At 36.6% G+C, this 21,077-nt stretch overlaps 1 pseudogene; it reads right to left on the bottom strand.

The window, feature by feature from the left end:
* Positions 1 to 17,364: 17,364 nt before the first annotated feature.
* On the bottom strand, positions 17,365 to 19,779 carry LOC119524495 (annotated as a pseudogene).
* Between the last annotated feature and the right edge of the window lie 1,298 nt (positions 19,780 to 21,077).

The raw sequence follows: 21,077 nt of genomic DNA, 5'->3' as shown, positions 1-21,077 counted from the left end.
TCAAGATTCACGGGTTCTGGGTTGTAGTTTGATAGTTTCAGGTATCCACCACCAGCTACCCCAATTCATTAGAACCTAAAAAAGGTTGTCTAAAGTGTGCGTAAGAGTGCCCACCAGAGTGACCTCTCGGCTCCTTTTGGAATCTCTCTGTCACTGAAGCTTATTTCATTTCCTTTCACATCCCCCTTTTGGTCAAGAAGATGTTCTCCGTCCCACGATGCCAGGTCTACATTCCTCCCCGGGAGTCATATTCCACGTTGCCAGGGAGATTCACTCCCCTGGGTGTCTGATCCCACGTAGGGGGGAGGGCAGTGATTTCACCTGCCAAGTTGGCTTAGCCAGAGAGAGAGGGCCACATCTGAGCAACAAAGAGGCACTCGGGAGGAGGCTCTTAGGCACAATTATAGGGAAGCCTAGCCTCTCCTTTGCAGCAACAGTCTTCCCAAGGGCAAATCCCGTGGTAGAGGGCTCAATCCATCAAACCACCAGTCCCCTATGTCTGTGGGCATGTTAGCAACCATGGAGGTGGGGTAGGCGAATACCCCTGCATTCTCCACCAGCTCCTCAAAGGGGCTCTGCATATTTTTTTCCTTGTTTTTTTTTTAAACTTTTTTTTTTCTAAATCAACTGTATGAAAAATAAAAAAAAAAAATTAAAAAAATTAAAAAAAATAACATACAATAAAAGAACATTTCAAAGAGACCATAACAAGGTAGTGAGAAAAAGACAACTAACCTAAGATAACTACTTTACTTCCAACGTGTTCTTACTCTACCCCAAGAAAGTAACCTAATATAGCAACATTTCTGTGAACTTGGTCCTACTATATCCATCAGAAATTAACAGACCATAGTCATTCCTGGGCATTCCCAGAACATTAAATTTACCCATGATAGCTTACCTGTTCTTATTGGATTATTGTTCCCCCTTCCTTAATTGCTCTCTATCGCTAGTTCCCCTATATTCTGCATTATAAACCATTTGTTTTACATTTTTCAAAGTTCACATTAGTGGTAGCATATAATATTTCTCTTTTTGTGCCTGGCTTATTTCGCTCAGCATTATGTCTTCAAGGTTCATCCATGTTGTCATATGTTTCACGAGATCGTTCCTTCTTACTGCCGCGTAGTATTCCATCGTGTGTATATACCACATTTTATTTATCCACTCATCTGTTGAAGGACATTTGGGTTGTTTCCATCTCTTGGCAATTGTGAGTAATGCTGCTATGAACATTGGCGTGCAGATATCTGTTCGTGTCACTGCTTTCCGATCTTCCGGGTATATACCGAGAAGTGCAATCGCTGGATCGAATGGTAGCTCTATATCTAGTTTTCTAAGGAACTGCCAGACTGACTTCCAGAGTGGCTGAACCATTATACAGTCCCACCAACAGTGAATAAGAGTTCCAATTTCTCCACATCCCCTCCAGCATTTGTAGTTTCCTCCCTGTTTAATGACAGCCATTCTAACCGGTGTTAGATGATATCTCATTGTGGTCTTAGTTTGCATCTAATAGCTAGTGAAGCTGAACATTTTTTCATGTGTTTCTTGGCCATTTGTATTTCCTCTTCAGAGAACTGTCTTTTCATATCTTTTGCCTATTTTATAATTGGGCTGTCTGTACTATTGTCATTGAGTTGTAGGATTTCTTTGTATATGCAAGATATCAGTCTTTTGTCAGATACATGGTTTCCAAAAATTTTTTCCCATTGAGTTGGCTGCCTCTTTATCTTTTTGAGAAATTCCTTTGAGGTGCAGAAACTTCTAAACTTGAGGAGTTCCCATTTATCTATTTTCTCTTTTGTTGCTTGTGCTTTGGGTGTAAAGTCTAGGAAGTGGCCGCCTAATACAAGGTCTTGAAGATGTTTTCCTACATTATCTTCTAGGAGTTTTATGGTACTTTCTTTTATATTGAGATCTTTGGTCCATTTTGAGTTAATTTTTGTGTAGGGGGTGAGGTAGGGGTCCTCTTTCATTCTTTTGGATATGGATATCCAACTCTCCCAGCCCCATTTGTTGAAAAGACCATTATGACTCAGTTCAGTGACTTTGGGGGCCTTATCAAAGATCAGTCAGCCATAGATCTGAGGGTCTATCTCTGAATTCTCAATTCGATTCCATTGATCTATATGTCTATCTTTGTGCCAGTACCATGCTGTTTTGGCAACTGTGGCTTTATAATAAGCTTCAAAGTCAGGGAGTGTAAGTCCTCCCACTTCGTTTTTCTTTTTTAGAGTGTCTTTAGCAATTCGAGGCATCTTGCCTTTCCAAATAAATTTGGTAACTAGCTTTTCCAAGTCTGCAGAGTAGGTTGATGGGATTTTGATTGGGATTGAATTGAATCTGTAGATGAGTTTGGGTAGAATTGACATCTTAATGACATTTAGCTTTCCTATCCATGAACATGGAATATTTTTCCATCTTTTAACGTCCCCTTCTATTTCTTTTAATAGAGTTGTATAGTTTTCTTTGTATAGGTCTTTTACATCTTTGGTTAAGTTTATTCCTAGGTACTTGATTTTTTTAGTTGCTATTGAAAATGGTATCTTTTTCTTGAGTGTCTCTTCAGTTTGTTCATTTCTAGCATATAGAAATATTACTGACTTATGTGCATTAATCTTGTATCCTGCTACTTTGCTAAATTTGTTTATTAGCTCTAGTAGCTGTATCGTCGATTTCTTGGGGTTTTCCAGACATAAGATCATATCATCTGCAAACACTGACAGTTTTACTTCTTCTTTTCCAATTTGGATGCCTTTTATTTCTTTGTCTTGCCAGATTGCCCTGGCAGTGGTGATAGTGGGCATCCTTGTCTCGTTCCTGTTCTTAGGGGGATGGCTTTCAGTCTCTCACCACTGAGTACTATTCTGGCTGTGGGTTTTTCATACATGCTCTTTATCATATTGAGGAAGTTTCCTTCAGTTCCTACCTTTTGAAGTGTTTTTATCAAAAACGGATGTTGGATTTTGTTGAATGCTTTTTCAGCATCTATTGAGAAGATCATTTGATTTTTCCCTTTTGATTTGTTAATGTGTTGTACTACATTGATTGATTTTCTTATGTTGAACCATCCTTGCATGCCTGGAATGAACCCCACTTGGTCATGGTGTATGATTTTTTTAATGTGTCTTTGGATTTGATTTGCAAGTATTTTGTTGAGGATTTTTGCATCTATATTCATTAGGGAGATTGGCTGGTAGTTTAACTTTTTTGTAGCATCTTTGCCTGGTTTTGGTATTAGATTGATGTTAGCTTCATAAAATGAGTTAGGGAGTGTTCCATTTTCTTCAATGTTTTGAAAGAGTTTGAGTAAGATTGGTGTCAATTCTTTTTGGAAAGTTTGGTAGAATTCCCCTGTGAAGCCATCTTGCCCTGGGCATTTATTTGTGGGAAGCTTTTTGATGACTGATTGGATCTCTTTGATTGTGATTGGTTGGTTGAGGTCTTCTGTTTCTTCTCTGGTCAGTCTAGGTTGTTCATCTGTTTCCAGGAAATTGTCCATTTCCTCTACATTATCCTGTTTGTTGCCATACAGTTGTTCATAGTACCCTCTTATAATTATTTTAATTTCCTCGGGATCTGTAGTAATGTCACCTTTCTCATTCTTTATTTTGTTTATATGGGTCTTCTCTCTTTTTGATTTTGTCAGTCTAGCTAGGGGCTTGTCAATCTTGTTGATCTTCTCAAAGAACAAGCTTTTGGTGTTATTTATCCTCTCTATTGTTTTTTTGTTCTCTATGTCATTTATTTTGGCTTTAATCCTTGTTATTTCTTTTCTTCTATTTGATTTAGGATTGGTTTGCTGTTCATTTTCTAGCTTTTTCAGTTGATCCATTAGTTCTTTGATTTTGGCTCTTTCTGTTTAGAGCTATAAATTTCCCCCTCAGTACTGCTTTTGCTGCATCCCATAAGTTTTGGTATGTTGATTTCTCATTTTCATTCATCTCTATATATTTAGCAATTCCTCTTGCTATTTCTTCTTTAACCCACTGATTGTTTAGGAGTGTGTTGTTTAAACTCCAAGTATTTGTGAATTTTCTAAGTCTCTGATGGTTATTGACTTCTAATTGTATTCCATTGTGGTCAGAGAATGTGCTTTGAATAATTTCAATCTTTTTAAATTTATTGAGCCTTGTTTTATGTCCCAGCATATGATCTATTCTGGAGAAAGTCCCGTGAGCACTAGAAAAGAGTGTATCCTGGTGATTTGGGATGTAATGTTCTATATATGTCAGTTAAATCCAATTCATTTATCAGATTGTTTAGGTTTTCAATTTCCTTATTGGTCTTCTGTCTGGTTGATCTATCTATAGGAGAGAGTGATGTGTTGAAGTCTCCCACAATTATTGTGGAAACATTAATTGCTTCCTTTAGTTTTGCCAGTGTTTCTCTCATGTATTTTGTGGCACCTTGATTGGGTGCAGAAAAATTTATGATTGTTATTTCTTCTTGTTGAATTGTCCCTTTTATTAGTATGTAGTGACCTTCTTTGTCTCTCAAAACATCCCTGCATTTAAAGTCTATTTTATCTGAGATTAACATTGCTACACCTGCTTTCTTTTGGCTGTAGCTTGGATGAAATATTTTTTTCCATCCTTTCACTTTCAATTTCTTCTAGGGTCTTCTTAATGTCCTTTATATCCTGTTCCATGCTCTTCTTGATGCCCTTTATATCCTGTGCCATGGTCTCATTGTTCATCTGTAGTTCTTTAATTAGTTGCTCTAAGTACTGTATTTCTTTTGATCTTTTGATTTGGGTGCTTGGGCCTGGGTTATCCATATCGTCTGGTTTTTTCATATGCTTTAAAATTTTCTGTTGTTTTTGATCTCTTGTCATTTGCTTAACTTGGTAGGGTTCTTTTAGGATTTGTAGACCAATTGAAATCCTTATCTCTAATTTATCAGATCTATAGCTTCGTGGAGTACACTTTCTCTAACTAACCAGCAGGTGGCGTCCACGAGCCACCTGTTCTCCACAAGCCAGTTCTCCCCTGCTTTGCCTTTGTGGAGAGTGGGAGAGTGAGTCTTGTGGGGTCTAATTGGTGTACCAAGCTTGCGTGTGTAGTTGGTGTTGCCTGCCCTGTATAAGGGGCGTGTGTCTGGGCAGTCAGGGAGGGGGGTGGCTCTAACAACCAAATCTCCTTGGTGTTCCTGGAGTTTTAAAGCTGCTGCAATAGTCTAATCCTTCAGTTCATTCCTGCCACAGTTTGTCTCTGCCACTGACCCACAAGTCTTTGGTATTGGCGTATGGCTCCTGAGACTTGCAAGTGGGCCCCTCTTCCAGGCTGTGCACCCCGGGTCCTCTGTTGAGGGATGACTGTGCTATGTCACAGGTGAGTGCCGTCCCCCCAGGGTGGTTCTGGGCTGCCGGTCTGTGTAGGGAGGCTTCCAGTCTGCTGAAATGATGTCTGAATGGGGCTTTGTTAATTCCCACTGCTCCACCTTCCCAACTCTGGAACAACCAGCTGAGGGTAGAGAGAAGACTAATGTCCACGCCCAATTTTGTGGTGTATGCATGTTATTGTAAGGACTTCCATCACATTTGGTTGTCTGGGGCAGCTCTGGGCTGTGGGGCTGGTGACGGGCAGGAGTGTTTCCTGTCCACCAGGATGATGGCTGTGAGCGGACACCCCCCTTTTCTTGGGAAGTTGTGGTGTTTAGTGAATTTTCTCAGCCACTGGATTATTGCCTTTTGTCTCAGAGCTCTCAGTTCTGCTCTTGTCTTGACCTGCCCAAATTGCAAGTCTTTGAGGCTTTCTGTATTGGGCTTCTTAGAGTAATTGTTTTAGAAAATGAAAAAACGATTTAAAAAAAAGAAAAAAAAAAGGGCCCTCTCAGCAGATCTAATGCGCTATTGAAATGCTAAGAGACAATGCAATTAGAGCCATTAAGGAAAGATCCAGGGGGCAGAGAGATCAGTTTTTCTTTGGGTTTTGCAAATGAGCCTGCAGGCCTGAGCTCTGCCCTTCACCTTTCTATGTTCACCAGAACTCTAAAAAACCTCAGCTTTTATTTTTGAGTTTTTCTTGCTGTTTTCTGCTATGCCTGTCTCCTCTCTGCTGGGCTGGCTGCTCTCAGATTCTCTGGTGTCTGGTCTCAGTCTATCTATGGTTGGAGTATGAATCAGTAGAATGAGTTTCTGAGAAGGGCTACCACTGCAGTTCTCCCTTCTCCTTCCCGGAGCTGACAGCCCCTCCTCCCACGGGACTGAGCCTGGCAGGGAGGGGCGCGGGTCCCCTGGCCGCAAAAACTTACAGATTTCGCTGATCTCAGCAGTTCGACATTTTCATGAGTGTTGTATGGAGTATGCCCAAAGTCAGATTGCTCTGTGGTGTCCAGTCCACGCAGTTCCTGGCTTTCTACCTACTTTCCTGGAGGAGTAACTAAAACATATACCTCACCAATCCACCATCTTGCCCCACCTCCAAAATACTTTTTAAACTTCATTAATTGTGGTGAAATTCACACACTATATTAATCATTTAAAGTGAGTAATTCAGTTTCATTTTTAGCAGTCACAATATAGTGTGACCACTACCTATCTCCAGTTCTAAAATACTACCATCACTTCAAAGTAAAATTCCTTACAGATTAAGCATTTTCCCCAATTTCCCCTTTGCCTCCATATGGAGCAAGCAATAATTTGCTTCCTTTCTTTACAATTTTTTCCTATCACGTAAGCTTCATATAAATTAAATCCTGTCATATATGGACTTTGTGTTTGCATTCTCTCCCTTAGCATTGCATTTGGGAGCTTCATCCAAATTGTAGTATGTATCAGTACTTCATTACACTTTACATTGAATAATACTTGATTACAGTTGAATAATACTCCATTAAATGTGTATTCCACAATCTTTGTATATATCTGTCAATTGATGGATATTTGGGTTCTGCCTACCTCTTGACTACAGTGACTAGTGCTACAATGAACATGTATACGCATGCACTTGTTTGAGTACCTATTTTTAATAATTTTGTTTTTATGCCTAGGAGCAGAATTGTGGAGTCATATCGTAATTAATTTTATGTTTATCTTTTCCAAGGAACCAACAATTTGCTTTCCATTGTTTCTCAGCCATTTCTTTTTAAATACAGTCATTTTGGTAGGTTTGACATGATAACTAAGTGACGTTTCATTTTGAGTTTCCTGAATGACCAATGATGTTTAGCATTTTTTCTTGTGCTTGTCGGCATTTGTCTATCTTACTGGGAGAAATGTCTGTACAATATCTTTGTCCATTTTTAAAAATTGGATTGTTTGTCCTTTCTGCTGTGCATATGACATATTTCTTGTTTAAGAATGTGTTGTTTAATTTCTGTATATGTGTGTATTTTCTAAGATTTTCCTGTTGCCATTGATTTCTAGATTCATTCCACTGTGGTTAGAAGGGAGAACTTTTATGCTTTATATCTTCTAAATTTATTGAAACTTGTTTTATGGCTTAATGTGTGACGTATCCTGAAGAGCTCTCACCCCATTGTACTAGAGAAAAAATGCTTGTTCTGTTGTGGGGTGGAGTGTTCTATTCATCTGTTAGGTCTAGTTGGATTATAATGTTTTCCAACTCCTCCATTCCCTTACTGATATCCTGTCTAGATGCTCTATCCTTTATTGAAAGTGGAGTCTTTGTGTCTCCATGGAGTATTGTAGAACTATTTCACCCTTCCAATGTATCAATTCTGCTTCACAGATTTTGTGAGCATTTTGCTTGGAATCTATATCTTTATAATTGTAATATCTTCTTGATGAATTGACCATTTTATCACAATATTTGTCTTTTGTAACAGTTTCTGAGTTAAAAGTCTATTTTGTCTGATATTAGTATAGCTGCACCAGTTCTCTTTTGGTTACCATTTGCATGATTTTTCCCCCAATCTTTCATTTTCAGTCTATCTGTGTATTGAGATCTAACTTGAGTTTCTTATAGGCAGCAAACAGTTGGGTCATGTGCTTTGATCTCGTCTGTAAAACTCTCCCTTTATATTGGAGCGTTTAATCAATTTATATTTAAATTACTTTGTTTTATGTAGATTTTATACATTTTGTCCCTTAATTCCTTCATTGCAGCCTTCTTTCTGTTAAGTATATTTGTTTTTCATATTAAATCATTCAGATTCCCTTCCATTTCCTTTTGTGTATATATTTTACACATGTTCTTCATAAGTTTAATGGGAGTTAAAATTAACATCCAAAATTTTAACATTCTAGTGTGAACAACACACAAAGACTCAGCTCCTATACATCTCTCCCTTTATGTTGCTCTTGTCATAAAAACCTTTTAATATATTGCATGTGCAATAATATTATTTATAATTATTTAATGCACTTGCCTTTAATCATGTAGGAAATAAACAGAGGATGTGCAAGAAAAAGTATAATCACTTTTATATTTACTACTGTAGTTTATTTCAGCAGTCATGTTTGTTTCTTTGTTCAGCTTTGTTAATGTCTAGCTTCCTTCATTTAACTTCAAGGATTCCTTTTAGTATTTGTTATCTTCTAATAATGAACTACCTCAGCTTTTATTTATCTGGGATTGTCTTAATTTGTCCCTCTTTATTGAAGGATATTTTGCCATATGTAAAATTCATTGATGGAGGATATTTTGTTAATTTGTTTTCATCAGTATTTTAAATATTTCACTCTGCTGTCTTCTGGCTTTCATTGTTTCTGATGAAATTTAAGCTACTATTGTTATTTGAAATCTATGTGATGAGTAGCTTTGCTCTTGCTTCTTTCAGAATTCTCTTTTTCTTTGTCTTTCAGCAGTTTCACTATGTTTCCTGGCACTGATCTCTTTGAGTTATCCTACTTGGAGTTATTGAGTTTCATGGATTGTTGAATTATGTATTTTATCCAATTTGGAAAGTCATGACAATTATCTATTCATATATATGTAATTTGCCCCTTTCTGTCTCATTTCCTTCTGGAAATCCCATAATGAATATTTTGGTCCACTTGGTTCTTTCCCATGTTTTCCTCATAATCTGTTCATTTTCTTCATCCTTTTTTTTCATTTTGCACCTCAGACTGGATAGTTTCAATTTTTCTGTCTATAATTTGTATCTGTTTAGTTGATAGGAAAAATAATAGCCTAACATACTTTGAAATCTATAACTCCTACCAATCTGCCTTTGTGCACTTAGCTATGAGTGGCTAAGGAAGCAAATACTTTGTGCACTTAGCTATGAGTGGCTAAGGAAGCAAATACTTAGCTGCTCAATCTGTGGAAATTTTCTAACTCAGGAATATTTGTAGGAAGGAATAATAAAGTCTAAACTTTTTTAGCTATTATAATGAGATTTTCTGAGTGTCATTTCTAGTGGAAATATAACTAAAATTTTTATCTATGGAATGTGCTTAGGATATACCAAGTGATTATAGTTGGCCTGTGGGGAAGAAACTTGGAATTAGCAAATAACTGGACATAATCTGCTGATTCATGTCATTCATTTCCAAGTATGCAATAATTGTAGAATCAAATGATTTCCCTGCTCCCAAATAACCACCTCTTTGTAATGTCTCTCACATACAATTGTGGACTTCACTTGTTAATCTTAGGCCATTGTCTGTATTTACATGGTAAGGAAAACCTGGACATCTGCACTGGTCATCAGAGATTTCATGATTTCCTTAATCCTTTGAATTTCTAATAAAAATTTTTGCTGGCTAACATCTCTGATAATTGTCACCTTAAATTGCTCTCTTAGTAGCAAACTGAAATTCTGAATTCCGTGGCAACTTTGAGGCACACTGGATGCATTTAGAAGCCATGGGTTGATGGCATCAAGTGACACTTTCATTTCAATTCTCCTCTCCTGTTTTGAATCAGGTTTATGAAGGAACACAAAGGTGTGTGGCAGAGATTTCTGTACCTCCCCCTGCAAAAGAGCATTAGTAAAACTCTTTATGAGGGAAGTGAATATTTGTGAAACTTTTGTTAGGGGATAACCTAAAAATAGCTGCATCATTTCAGATAGTTACTTATACCATTATTTTAATTCTGGGACACTTAATAATTTGAAATTTATCCATAATATATAAAGCACAGTGAAGGATTTAAAACTGTCTTGAGGCAATATAGAGTATTTGGAATAATCCACTTAATGAATAAATGAAAATAAGAGTGGTGAAGAATATAATATTCCTTCCTTGATAAAAGAGCCATTAAAATGATGGATGCCATGTAATAATAGACTGTACAATCCAGCACTGACCTTTGTTATATCAAAGAGCTTAACACAGGCAACTCTAAACCCCGAGTGTTTTTGTACTACTAAATGAAATCCCTATACACTTTTTTTCCACCTGAAAGTGTAGTGAGGGATTGAATTAAAATTTTGGGCAGTTTACCTTTGAAATTCAGACATATAAATTAAATATCTATTTGCTATTGTGTTAAGCCCAACTACAATCTCTCTCCTAAAGGCTTTTATTTTTTTAAATACTGTGAACCTGTTTTTCATTTGACATTGCAAATTAGCTGAATATGTTAGAAGATTTTAAGAACCTTTGTCAAATTTGTTGCATTTTGTAGAAGAAATATTTTTTCTAAGTGGAAATTAATTTGCTATGCCTGAGCATATTTGTTTTTCCTTGATAAGGTGTGTGTGAGGGAGTATGTGTGTTTGTAACTGCATGCACAAATGTTCTTTCAAGAAGTTATTTACAGATGCCCCAAGGATGAGATTTTTAGGTTGGAAATAAAAAGTGAAACAGGACCTTCACTGATTATCAGATGTGGTGTTGTAGAAAGGAACTAGAATGAGTGAATAAATGGCCATCTTGGACTGGACATTTAATATCCTGCACAAACTATTTTATTGAACAATCCCGTTTATAAACATTTTGTCATGTTATGTGCTGATTTCCTGTCAGGTCAATATGATGAAGCACAAACCAGGTATTTGTGGGTTTGTGGGTGATGTTTTCTCTTGATGGAGTGTTTTTTTTTTTTTTTTTTTTTTTGGACAGAAGTTACCTATTTGAATCAATTCAAAAAAAGTTTAGGGACGATATGGTAAAAGAGCTGAACCATATAATGAAAACACAGGATGTACATAAGGTAGAAATTGAAAGTTCAAAAAACCAGCTGGTAGAACCTATGGAAATGAAAGGCAAAACACAAGAGATGAAAGACACAATGGAAACATACAACAGCAGATCTCAAGAGGCAGAAGAAAACACTCAGGAACTGGAGAACAAGGCACATGAAAACCTACACACAAAAGAACAGATAGAGAAAAGAATGGAAAAATATGAGCAACATCTCCAGGAACTTAAAGACAAAATGAAAAGCAAGCATTTACGTGTCATTGGTGTCCCAGAAGGAGAAGAGAAGGGAAAAGGGGCAGAAGCAATAATAGAGGAAATAATCAATGAAAATTTCCCATCTCTTATGTAAGATATAAAACTATGGATCCAAGAAGCGCAGCGTACCCCAAACAGAATAGATCTGAATAGAACTATGCCAAGACACTTAATAATCAGATTATCAGACATCAAAGATAAAGAAAGAATCCTAAAAGCAGCAAGAGAGAAATGATCTATCACATACAAAGAAATCTTGACAAGACTATGTGTGGATTTCTCAACAGAAACCATGGAGGCAAGAAGGAAGTGGGGTGATATGTTTAAGACACTGAAAGAGAAAAACTACCAACCAAGAATCCTATATCTGGCAAAACTATCCTTCAGATATGAGGGAAAGCTTAAAATATTCTCTGACAAACAGACAATGACCAAGTTTGTGAACAAAAAATCTGCTCCACAGGAAATGCTAAAGGAAACACTGTAAACAGAAAGGAAAATGCAGGAGTGAGAGGTTTGGAAAACAATTTTGGGAGATAGTAACACAGCAATGTAAGTACACTGAACAAAGATGACCGTGAATATGGTTAAAAGATGAATGTTGGGACCATGTGGGACACCAGAACAAAAGACAAATGATAAAGACTGAGACTGTGTAACTCAGGGAAATCTAGGGTGCTCAATGGTTGTAATAAAAGGTACAAAGATGTTTTTGCATGAGGTAGAACAAATGAATGTCAACATTGCAAGGTGTTAAAATAGGGTGGGATTGGGGGAAAATACAAACAATGCAAACTAGAGGCTAGAATTAACAGAAACATTGTATTATGCTTCCTTTAATGTAACAAAACAATATACCAAAGCTAAATGCATATAGGGATGGGGGATAGGGGAAGGTTATGGGACTCCTGGAATTGGTAATTTTGTCTGACTCTTTATTCTACTTTAGGTTAATGCTATCTTTCCTTTTGTCACCTCCTAGCTATCAAGTTTTTTGTTTGTTTGTTTTTCTCTCTCTCTCTTGTCTTTTTCTTTTGCCTCTCTGCCTTCTTTGAATCTTCCTCTGTCTTTGTGGAAGAAATGTCCTTATATAGAGAGTGGTGATGGTGCTCAATTCATAAATACATGACTATACCAGGGACCAACGATTGTTTACTTAGGACAGAATGTATAGTGTTTGAACAAAACCATCTTAAAAGAAATGGGTTGATGAAGAAACACTGAGGGCACTATGTTGTGTGAAATAAGACAGACACATAACGGGAAATATTGCAGGGTCTCACTGATATGAACTAATTATAATATGTAAACTCACAGACATGAAATATAAGTTACCAGGATATAGAATAAGGCTAAAGAATGGGGAGTGGTTGCTTATTATGAGCAGAATGTTCAACTTGGGTGAACTTAAATATTTGGAAACAGACAGGGGTGATGGTAGCATATTGTGAGAATAACTAACAGTGCTAAAAGTTGTGTGAAGATGGTGGAAATGGTAAGCTCAGAGTCACTCATGTCACTAGAAGGAAAGTTGGAGGTTAAAAGTTGGGAATGTATAAAACAGTGAATCTCATGGTGGACAATGCCCATGATTAACTATACAAATATTAGAAATCTCTCTCATGAACTAGGACAAATGTATGTCACTATAACCAGAGGTTAATAATAGAGAGGCATATAGGGAAAGAATATATACCTATTGCAAACTATATACTACAGTTAGTATTTTAGCATTCTTTCATCAACAGTATCAAATGTACTATACCAAAACTATGAATCAATAATGGAGGGGGGCATGGTTAGGGGTATGGGAGGATGTAAGTTTCCTTTTTTTTTGTCTTTGTTTCTTTTCTGGAGTAGTGAAAATGTTCTAAAATGGAAAAAAATAATTGTGTTGATGGATGCACAGCTGTATGGTGGTGCTGTGGGCAATTGATTGTACACTTAGGATCTTTGGAGAGTTGCATGGTATCTGAAAAATCTCAATATAAAAAAAGAATAAAGCAACAGCTAAAAGTGTCAAATATCTAGGAATAAATTTAACCAAGGATATAAAGAAATTATTTATGGAAAGCTACAAAATTTTGCTAAAAGAAATCAAAGAAGAGCTATATAGATGGAAAAACATTTCATGCTTATGGATTTGAAGACTTAAATATTAAGATGTCAATTCTACCAAAAATGATTTACAGATTCAATACAAACCCAATCAAAATGACAAGTCTATTTTGCTGAAATAAAAAAAGCAAATTATCAAAACTACTTGGAAGGATAATGGGCCTGGAATAGCCAAAAACATCTTGAAAAAGATGTTGAAAACTCACTTTCTTTTAAAGCTTATTAAAAAGCTCCCATGGTCAAAACAGTATTGTCCTGGCAAAACAATAGCTATATAGACCAATGGAATAAAATGGAGAGTTCAGAAATGGACCTTCATGTCTAAGTCCAATTTATTTTTCACAATGCTGCCCACTCCACAAAATTGGGTAAGTAAAATAGTCTCTTAAACAAGTGGTGCTGTGTGATCTGGAAATCCTTATGCAAAAGTATTAAGGATGATGCTTATCTCATACCATACATAAAAAAAAAAAAACTCAAAATGGATCAAAGACAAAAATAGAAGAATCAGGATCATAATATCCTAGAAGAAAATATAAGGAAGCCTCTTCAGTATCTTGTGTTAGGTAATGTTTTTTTAGACTTTATGCCCAAAGCATGAAGAAACAACAAAAGAAAAAAATAGATAAATGTGGCCTCATCAAAATCAAAAACATTTGTTCTTCAAAGGACTTTATCATGAAAATAAGCAGACAGCCTACACAATGGGAAAAAATATTTGGAAGTCACATATTGGAGAAATGATTGTTATCCAGTATATATTTTAAAATCCTTCAACTTAACAAAAAGACAGGTGTATTAGTTAGGGTTCTCCTTGAAAACAGAATCAATGAGAGATGTCTCTGATTATCAAATTGTAAAAGTGACTCACGCAACTGCAGGAGCGCACGAGTCCAAATTCTGCAGAGCTGTCAACAAGCTGTCAACTCCAAGGAAGATGTTTGACGAACTCCTCGGGAAATGAACCGACAACTTTGACAAACTCCTCAGGAAACGAACCGACAACTTTGACGAACTCTTCAGGAAACGAAATGGCAACTTCGACAAGCTCCCCAGGAAATGCTTCACTGAGCAGCTGAAGAAGAAGTGAAGGTTCTCTAACCATCCGGCTTATAAGCCTCCAATTGATCACCTGGACCAAATCCAGCCAATTGCATTATCTCACTGCAGAAGCACGCCCCTTGATGAGTCATCAGTCAGCTGCAGTCAATTGACTGATGATCCGACAAACCAGCCCATTGGTTTACCAACCAGCTTCAAATATCCTCACAGCAATCATCAGGCCAGTCAGTGCCCGCTTGACCAGACAGCTAGGCCACCTAGCCAAGTTGACACATGAACCCAACCATCACAACAGGCAACTCAATTAAAAATGGGCAAAAGACATGAACAGACATTTCTCCAAATAGTGAATATAAAGGGCTAAAAAGCACAGAAAAAGACGTACATCACTAGATATTAGGGAAATGCAAATTAAAACCACTATGAGATAACATTTCACACCCACTAGTTTGGCGTCTACTAAAAAAACACAAATGTACATGTTTTGGAAAGGATGTGGAGAAACAGCAACATTCATTCATTGCTGGTGAAATGTAAAATGGTTCAGCCACTCTGAAAGGCATTTTGGCATTTCCTCAGACAGCAGATATGGAATCACCATATGACTCAGCAATCTTGCTACCAGGTATGTACCCAGAAGAATTGAAAGCAGGGACTCAAACAGATATTTGCATGCTGATGGTCATGGCAGCATTATTCACAATTAGAAAAGCATTGAAGTAGCACTAGTGTACAACAAAAAAATGTGCACTATACATGGAAGAGCATATTATTCAGCTTTAAAAAGAATGAAGTTCTGGTTCATGTGACAATATGCATGAATCTGAAGACTTTAAATTGAATGAAATAAACCAAGCACAAAAGGACAAATGTATAATCTCACTGATGTTACTTAGAATAAGAAAATTCATCAAGTTAGAATCCAGAACATAATTTACGATGGACTGGGTCAGGGTGACAGATATGGGAATTAATGCTTAATTTGCACAGAATTTCTATTTTGGTTGATTACTAAGTTTGGGGAATAGATGGTGGTGATGGTAGCACAATATTGCATGTGTAAAATTGCAGCACTGAGTTATATATGTGAATGTGCTTAAAAAAGGAAATTTTAGGTAGTTATATGTCACCAGAATAAAAATTAAAATATAAAATATAGCGCTGTTCAACAGAGTGAGCCCTGTTGTAAATGTTGAACTATAGTTAATAGAACAATTAAAAATCTTATTTCATGAACTATACAAATATATAACACTAATGTGAAGTGCTAATAATAGAGTGGCATATGGGGAAAAGTACACCCTAATGTAAAATACGGACAGCAGTTAACAGTACAATTGTATTCTTTATCAATTTTAACAAAGGAAACACACTAGTGTAAAATGTTAGTAATTGGAGTGTACACGGGAACACTGAATGTTTCACATATATTTCTGTAAACCTACTATTTCTCAAATTAAAATTTTTAAAAAATCAATTAAAGGAAGAATTATATATGCCATGTATCTAAAACAAAAACCACTATTGAAAAACAGAATTACAACTAACCATGTAATGGAGAAGAAATAAGTATTTAATTAACAAAAATGAATCCTTGATATTCTCACAAGCATTGGGGACAACCAGTTTAGCAGACCAAGCCCTTGATCTTGGGGCTTGCCCTTATGAAGCTTGTTTCTTCAAAGGAGAGGCTAAGCCTACTTATAATTGTGCCTGAGAACCACCCCCAGGGAACCTCTTTTGTTGCTCAGATGTGGTTTCTCTCTCTAAGCCAACTCAGGAGTTAAACTCACTGCCCTTCCCAGTATGTGAGACATGACTCCCAGGGGTGTAAATCTCCCTGGCAATGTGGGATGTGACTCCTGGGGATGAGCCTGGATCCAGCTGTTGTGGGATTCAGAAAGCCCTCTTGACCAAATGGGGAAGAGAAATGAAACAACATAAAGTTTCAGTGGTTGAGATTTCAAATAGTATTGAAAGGTCATTCTGGAGGTAAGTCTTATGAATTATATAGATAGTCTTTTTAGTTTTTAGATTATTAGAATAAATAGAAGGAAGTATCTGAAACTGTTAAACTGCAACCCAGGATTCTTGATTCTTGAAGACGATGTAGAACTATATAGCATATATTGTGTGACCGTGTGGTTGGGAAAACCTTATGGTTCACACTCCTTTTGCCCACTGGATGGAAAAATGAGTAGAAAAATGGAGACTAAAAGTAAATGAATACTAGGGGGTTAGGAGGGTTATGGGATGTTCTAGGTATTCTTTTTTACTTTTATTTTTATTTTTTGAAGTATGAAAATGTTCAAAATTGAATGTGGTGATAAATGCACAACTATATGAGGATACTGTGAACAATTGTACACTTTGATGGTATGGCATATGAATTCATTTCAATAATGAAATGGCAGTGCCTCCTAGCTCACTAAGTCCTGGAGCCAGAACCTGAATCCTTTAATATGTAATTCAAAATGTGAATTTATAAAAATTAATTATAAAAATTAACTTAACTTTTATTTATCTTACTCTATAATATTTTGGAACTTTATCACAAAGAATCACATCATCACTAGCTTGCATTTGTATAGAATCAGAGACTCTGCAATGGCTTATAAGCTTGTGACTTCAGCATAGTATATATTTCTTAAGAAATTTCAGGGCAGGGCTGAAAATGGACTTGTAATTATATCTCATGCATATATCCACATGTATTAATAAGATAATCTATATAAATGTGTAACACACATTTAAACATAAAGAAGGCATTCAACAAAATAGTATGGTGATCTTATTACCACCATTATGCACTAAGGGATATAATTTCTTTAATCAATAGTGTAGTGTCTTTAAATTCAGTCACTGAATTATTGATTGTTCATAAAGTCTGTGCACTCATAAAGCATTTTCATGAATGCTCTCTTCATATCCCTTTTCCTTAGACTGGATAAAAGGATTCAACATGACAGTCATGACAATATACATGACAGATGACAGTGTGTCACTCTCAGGGTTATGAGATGAAAAAGTGCAGAAATAAATAGTGAAGGCTGTACCATAACACAAGACAATGACTGACCTGTGACCGCTGCAAATGCAAAATGTGCTCTGTTTCACCTGAGTAGATGTGAACTCCAGAATAGGGGAGAAGATAAGCCCATAAGATATGAAAATGTAGGTGAAAGATATGATAGTCAAGAGAGCTCCTACCATATCAATGGCCATCATGTTGAAGGGCACCACAGAGCAGGAGAGTTGCATCAGTTGAGATAGCAGGAGAAATGGTGGACAAGGGAGGCACAAAAGGAGAGACGCAGCATTAGGATGGTGTGCAGGAGTGCATGGAGATAGTTCACAACCCAGAGCCAACCAACAGCTGGCTACAGAGGCAAGAATTCAATATGGAGGTGTAACGCAAAGGGTGGCAGATTGACACATACCTATCATAGGCCACCACACAGAGAAGAATGCTGTCTATGTTCACAAAGGAAATGAAGAACAGCCAGGTGAGGAGACCTGAAAAAGAAATAGTGTTGGTATCTGTCAAGGTGTTCACTACCATTTGAGGGATTGTAGTGGAAGCATAGCAGATATTCCAGATTCTGATTCTATGAGATTGCTTATGCTAATTGTTTAAAACCATGAGGTCACAAAGTATTTGTCCTTTTGTGTCTGGCTCATTTCACTCTACATGATGTTTTCAAGGTTCATCCATGTTGTTGCATGTATCAAGACTTCAATCCTTTTAGTGGCTGAATAATATTCCATTGTATGTATGTACCACATTTTATTTATCCATTTATTGATTGATGGACATATGGGTTGCTTCCATCTTTGGGCAATTGTGAGTAATGCCACTATGAACATTGGTGTGCAAATACCTGAGTTCTTGCTTTCAGTTATTTGGGTACATACATAGTAGTGATATTGCCAGTTCATAAGGTAGTTCTATACTTAGCTTTCTGAGGAAATGCCAGGCTCTTTTCCGCAGCAGCTGCACCATTTTACATTGCCACCAGCAATGAATGAGTTTTCCTATTTCTCCACATACACTACAACACTTATCATTTTCTGTTTTGTTTTTTTTTTTTTTTTTAGAACAGCCATTCTATTTGGTGGGAAATGGTATTTCTCTTGTTTTTGTTTTGCATTCCCCTGTTGGCTAATGATATTGAGCATCTCTTCATGTAATTTCTGGTAGCTCAAAAACTTTTAAAAATCTCCTTAGTCTCACTCCAAATTACTTATATGCACATTAAATGATGAGGGATTATACATCTTTAATTATAACATTAAGTACTGTTGACCAGTTACAAATCTGGAATAATCTGTGCCATTCGAAATTTCCTTGCAACTCTGGCAATACATGAGGTTATTCCTTTGATGGCCCTTTCATTCTGAGGATAAATATGTTGGTTAATTTTCTTCTATCCCTGGGGTAATTATTTACCCAACTCAAGGAGCATAACTTCAAAATAGGAGAAAACATAGGCTAGCAATTCCTAGCCTACTCTGTGGGGTCATGCACTGCAGGTGGATGAATCTGGCTGAGGTCAGATCAGTCTGTGGTCTGCACACATTCTCTCATCCACTTTTCTTTGCAACCCTGGTCAGATGTCTTCACTTCTGTAAGTATTAATTTTCTCATCTTTAAATTGGAGATAGTAGATCTGCCAGAAGAGAAGTAAAACATTACTCCTCTCAGAAGTAAGATCACTCTTTTGCAGGCCTTGACGACACCATTTCAAAACCTAATTAGCATCAAGTTTGTTGTAATACTGGAGTCTAGAGCATGTGCACACTTGGACAAGATGTGCCAGTGAGAAAGGGAAGAGGTGGGACCCTGGCACAGAGAAGCACTCTCTACCTCCCTTGCAGTTTGGAAGCAGAGATGGAAAAACTTATATCCATATCAATGAATCTAGAATTTTATTTTAAACTTGATTTTTTTTGGTCTTTCAACAACATATTAAAACTTTCCATGTATTTTCTTTATCTTGTGTTAGTGATTTTGTGTTTCCTCTACCCCTTTAATTTCTTTTGTGACCACTTATCCCAGGTCATATTTTGATAATTTTTTGCTACACTATTAGAACACATTCTTGACCTCTTTTTCTACTTAAAAAAAAGTTTTCATTCTAAAAACCAACTAATTTTAAGGAAATGGTATGACATCTTAGTCATACGCTGATAGGTATGAAAGCAACCTTGCTTTCAATGTGGAGAAGTAAAAAGCTAAACCTCTGAGGCCATTGCTCATATCCGTCAACTCTCTTATCCATCGTATCCAGGCTATTTTGACACACATTTGCTAGAGTGTTCTGTCTCTACAACTTTCAGGCTGCTGAGGTTCTCGTTTGTTCCCACTGTTTATCCTAGTTTAAATGCCTTCCTCTTCCTTTTTGCCTTCCAAAATAGCACCATTTTCAAGAGTTAACATTCCCTTTGCCACATTTTTTACATCAAATCAACATTGATTCTCTCAGTACTCCTGAAGCACTTATAGTCTGCCATAGTTTGGTTCAAAAAATCACCTTATATGGTTACAATTTTTACCTAAGCAATATATTATAGTAGGAGAACCAGTTATAAATAACCAACAGCAATATTTTTTTGGGTCATGCATGAGTAAAGGAGTACTGACATTCAAACTGCAGGAAAGAGAGGAACAAAATGAGAGAGAAAGTCTTCAGATGCAGAAATCGTATCACAAACAAGAAAAAAAGATTAAAATATCCACACTTCAGAGAGAACTAAGTTCTGCATTCATTGAGCAAACAATTAATAGAATAGGATCTGAAATACTGGTGAAATCCTAGTCCTACTTGACATAGGTTCATAATGAGATCCAGCACAGACCACCAACACTTAAGAATATGTAAATTAAGTGTGAATTACTAAATAATAGCAACACATATTTCCAATGGAAATACTTCACTGCACTACAACCTTATGTAGGAGGAAGCCACTATTCATCCATGAGAAGAGGAAAGAAATAGAAAAGTAAGTGTAGGAAGAACAGATCAGTAGAGAACTGTAGGGGGCATTTACCATCCTCAGCCACATTAGTAGTGGAGTATTCCACTGAAAATGGTGACAATAAGGGGCTGGCACAGACGAAGGGCAGCTGGAGGAGCACTAGGAGAAAATGAAAATCTGGCTAAGCAGAAAAGTATACAAGACTTTGCTACTTTAGGTATATAAAAAGGATATTTGGCTGAAAGCCTGTGATTCTCTGTTCCAATCCCCTAATGACAACAACAGCAATACTGGAGAACCCATTGAAAAGTAAAATCTTCTAATGCATAGGAAATGCATGTGAATATTTTGCTGCACAGTTCAAATAGTCCAGTTCTATTTTGAAGCATCTAATAAAATTGAGGACAGATTTTGTCAGGCAAAATATAACACAGCAAAAGGACAAAGATTATCTGGTCGATTTCTGCTGTCTATGCCCTTATTAAATTGCCTATTGTATTTATCTAAAATGTTTCAATTCCTTTCATAGTGTTTGCCTCTAATTATTGGAGATTTTTCTATGTCAGGTATTAAATGATTATTTCCAGAAGGATAACACAAT

Source organism: Choloepus didactylus, assembly GCF_015220235.1.
Source record: "Choloepus didactylus isolate mChoDid1 chromosome 11 unlocalized genomic scaffold, mChoDid1.pri SUPER_11_unloc2, whole genome shotgun sequence".
Classification (NCBI taxonomy): domain Eukaryota; kingdom Metazoa; phylum Chordata; class Mammalia; order Pilosa; family Megalonychidae; genus Choloepus; species Choloepus didactylus.
This window is presented reverse-complemented; position numbering and strand designations above follow the sequence as displayed.